The following is a 4,940-nucleotide window of genomic DNA, read 5'->3' on the forward strand; positions in this document are numbered from 1 at the left end:
CTAAACCCTAAACCCTAAACCCTAAACCCTAAACCCTAAACCCTAAACCCTAAACCCTAAACCCTAAACCCTAAACCCTAAACCCTAAACCCTAAACCCTAAACCCTAAACCCTAAACCCTAAACCCTAAACCCTAAACCCTAAACCCTAAACCCTAAACCCTAAACCCTAAACCCTAAACCCTAAACCCTAAACCCTAAACCCTAAACCCTAAACCCTAAACCCTAAACCCTAAACCCTAAACCCTAAACCCTAAACCCTAAACCCTAAACCCTAAACCCTAAACCCTAAACCCTAAACCCTAAACCCTAAACCCTAAACCCTAAACCCTAAACCCTAAACCCTAAACCCTAAACCCTAAACCCTAAACCCTAAACCCTAAACCCTAAACCCTAAACCCTAAACCCTAAACCCTAAACCCTAAACCCTAAACCCTAAACCCTAAACCCTAAACCCTAAACCCTAAACCCTAAACCCTAAACCCTAAACCCTAAACCCTAAACCCTAAACCCTAAACCCTAAACCCTAAACCCTAAACCCTAAACCCTAAACCCTAAACCCTAAACCCTAAACCCTAAACCCTAAACCCTAAACCCTAAACCCTAAACCCTAAACCCTAAACCCTAAACCCTAAACCCTAAACCCTAAACCCTAAACCCTAAACCCTAAACCCTAAACCCTAAACCCTAAACCCTAAACCCTAAACCCTAAACCCTAAACCCTAAACCCTAAACCCTAAACCCTAAACCCTAAACCCTAAACCCTAAACCCTAAACCCTAAACCCTAAACCCTAAACCCTAAACCCTAAACCCTAAACCCTAAACCCTAAACCCTAAACCCTAAACCCTAAACCCTAAACCCTAAACCCTAAACCCTAAACCCTAAACCCTAAACCCTAAACCCTAAACCCTAAACCCTAAACCCTAAACCCTAAACCCTAAACCCTAAACCCTAAACCCTAAACCCTAAACCCTAAACCCTAAACCCTAAACCCTAAACCCTAAACCCTAAACCCTAAACCCTAAACCCTAAACCCTAAACCCTAAACCCTAAACCCTAAACCCTAAACCCTAAACCCTAAACCCTAAACCCTAAACCCTAAACCCTAAACCCTAAACCCTAAACCCTAAACCCTAAACCCTAAACCCTAAACCCTAAACCCTAAACCCTAAACCCTAAACCCTAAACCCTAAACCCTAAACCCTAAACCCTAAACCCTAAACCCTAAACCCTAAACCCTAAACCCTAAACCCTAAACCCTAAACCCTAAACCCTAAACCCTAAACCCTAAACCCTAAACCCTAAACCCTAAACCCTAAACCCTAAACCCTAAACCCTAAACCCTAAACCCTAAACCCTAAACCCTAAACCCTAAACCCTAAACCCTAAACCCTAAACCCTAAACCCTAAACCCTAAACCCTAAACCCTAAACCCTAAACCCTAAACCCTAAACCCTAAACCCTAAACCCTAAACCCTAAACCCTAAACCCTAAACCCTAAACCCTAAACCCTAAACCCTAAACCCTAAACCCTAAACCCTAAACCCTAAACCCTAAACCCTAAACCCTAAACCCTAAACCCTAAACCCTAAACCCTAAACCCTAAACCCTAAACCCTAAACCCTAAACCCTAAACCCTAAACCCTAAACCCTAAACCCTAAACCCTAAACCCTAAACCCTAAACCCTAAACCCTAAACCCTAAACCCTAAACCCTAAACCCTAAACCCTAAACCCTAAACCCTAAACCCTAAACCCTAAACCCTAAACCCTAAACCCTAAACCCTAAACCCTAAACCCTAAACCCTAAACCCTAAACCCTAAACCCTAAACCCTAAACCCTAAACCCTAAACCCTAAACCCTAAACCCTAAACCCTAAACCCTAAACCCTAAACCCTAAACCCTAAACCCTAAACCCTAAACCCTAAACCCTAAACCCTAAACCCTAAACCCTAAACCCTAAACCCTAAACCCTAAACCCTAAACCCTAAACCCTAAACCCTAAACCCTAAACCCTAAACCCTAAACCCTAAACCCTAAACCCTAAACCCTAAACCCTAAACCCTAAACCCTAAACCCTAAACCCTAAACCCTAAACCCTAAACCCTAAACCCTAAACCCTAAACCCTAAACCCTAAACCCTAAACCCTAAACCCTAAACCCTAAACCCTAAACCCTAAACCCTAAACCCTAAACCCTAAACCCTAAACCCTAAACCCTAAACCCTAAACCCTAAACCCTAAACCCTAAACCCTAAACCCTAAACCCTAAACCCTAAACCCTAAACCCTAAACCCTAAACCCTAAACCCTAAACCCTAAACCCTAAACCCTAAACCCTAAACCCTAAACCCTAAACCCTAAACCCTAAACCCTAAACCCTAAACCCTAAACCCTAAACCCTAAACCCTAAACCCTAAACCCTAAACCCTAAACCCTAAACCCTAAACCCTAAACCCTAAACCCTAAACCCTAAACCCTAAACCCTAAACCCTAAACCCTAAACCCTAAACCCTAAACCCTAAACCCTAAACCCTAAACCCTAAACCCTAAACCCTAAACCCTAAACCCTAAACCCTAAACCCTAAACCCTAAACCCTAAACCCTAAACCCTAAACCCTAAACCCTAAACCCTAAACCCTAAACCCTAAACCCTAAACCCTAAACCCTAAACCCTAAACCCTAAACCCTAAACCCTAAACCCTAAACCCTAAACCCTAAACCCTAAACCCTAAACCCTAAACCCTAAACCCTAAACCCTAAACCCTAAACCCTAAACCCTAAACCCTAAACCCTAAACCCTAAACCCTAAACCCTAAACCCTAAACCCTAAACCCTAAACCCTAAACCCTAAACCCTAAACCCTAAACCCTAAACCCTAAACCCTAAACCCTAAACCCTAAACCCTAAACCCTAAACCCTAAACCCTAAACCCTAAACCCTAAACCCTAAACCCTAAACCCTAAACCCTAAACCCTAAACCCTAAACCCTAAACCCTAAACCCTAAACCCTAAACCCTAAACCCTAAACCCTAAACCCTAAACCCTAAACCCTAAACCCTAAACCCTAAACCCTAAACCCTAAACCCTAAACCCTAAACCCTAAACCCTAAACCCTAAACCCTAAACCCTAAACCCTAAACCCTAAACCCTAAACCCTAAACCCTAAACCCTAAACCCTAAACCCTAAACCCTAAACCCTAAACCCTAAACCCTAAACCCTAAACCCTAAACCCTAAACCCTAAACCCTAAACCCTAAACCCTAAACCCTAAACCCTAAACCCTAAACCCTAAACCCTAAACCCTAAACCCTAAACCCTAAACCCTAAACCCTAAACCCTAAACCCTAAACCCTAAACCCTAAACCCTAAACCCTAAACCCTAAACCCTAAACCCTAAACCCTAAACCCTAAACCCTAAACCCTAAACCCTAAACCCTAAACCCTAAACCCTAAACCCTAAACCCTAAACCCTAAACCCTAAACCCTAAACCCTAAACCCTAAACCCTAAACCCTAAACCCTAAACCCTAAACCCTAAACCCTAAACCCTAAACCCTAAACCCTAAACCCTAAACCCTAAACCCTAAACCCTAAACCCTAAACCCTAAACCCTAAACCCTAAACCCTAAACCCTAAACCCTAAACCCTAAACCCTAAACCCTAAACCCTAAACCCTAAACCCTAAACCCTAAACCCTAAACCCTAAACCCTAAACCCTAAACCCTAAACCCTAAACCCTAAACCCTAAACCCTAAACCCTAAACCCTAAACCCTAAACCCTAAACCCTAAACCCTAAACCCTAAACCCTAAACCCTAAACCCTAAACCCTAAACCCTAAACCCTAAACCCTAAACCCTAAACCCTAAACCCTAAACCCTAAACCCTAAACCCTAAACCCTAAACCCTAAACCCTAAACCCTAAACCCTAAACCCTAAACCCTAAACCCTAAACCCTAAACCCTAAACCCTAAACCCTAAACCCTAAACCCTAAACCCTAAACCCTAAACCCTAAACCCTAAACCCTAAACCCTAAACCCTAAACCCTAAACCCTAAACCCTAAACCCTAAACCCTAAACCCTAAACCCTAAACCCTAAACCCTAAACCCTAAACCCTAAACCCTAAACCCTAAACCCTAAACCCTAAACCCTAAACCCTAAACCCTAAACCCTAAACCCTAAACCCTAAACCCTAAACCCTAAACCCTAAACCCTAAACCCTAAACCCTAAACCCTAAACCCTAAACCCTAAACCCTAAACCCTAAACCCTAAACCCTAAACCCTAAACCCTAAACCCTAAACCCTAAACCCTAAACCCTAAACCCTAAACCCTAAACCCTAAACCCTAAACCCTAAACCCTAAACCCTAAACCCTAAACCCTAAACCCTAAACCCTAAACCCTAAACCCTAAACCCTAAACCCTAAACCCTAAACCCTAAACCCTAAACCCTAAACCCTAAACCCTAAACCCTAAACCCTAAACCCTAAACCCTAAACCCTAAACCCTAAACCCTAAACCCTAAACCCTAAACCCTAAACCCTAAACCCTAAACCCTAAACCCTAAACCCTAAACCCTAAACCCTAAACCCTAAACCCTAAACCCTAAACCCTAAACCCTAAACCCTAAACCCTAAACCCTAAACCCTAAACCCTAAACCCTAAACCCTAAACCCTAAACCCTAAACCCTAAACCCTAAACCCTAAACCCTAAACCCTAAACCCTAAACCCTAAACCCTAAACCCTAAACCCTAAACCCTAAACCCTAAACCCTAAACCCTAAACCCTAAACCCTAAACCCTAAACCCTAAACCCTAAACCCTAAACCCTAAACCCTAAACCCTAAACCCTAAACCCTAAACCCTAAACCCTAAACCCTAAACCCTAAACCCTAAACCCTAAACCCTAAACCCTAAACCCTAAACCCTAAACCCTAAA

The sequence above is a fragment of the Cucumis melo genome, chromosome 1 (genome assembly GCF_025177605.1).
Source record: "Cucumis melo cultivar AY chromosome 1, USDA_Cmelo_AY_1.0, whole genome shotgun sequence".
NCBI lineage: Eukaryota > Viridiplantae > Streptophyta > Magnoliopsida > Cucurbitales > Cucurbitaceae > Cucumis > Cucumis melo.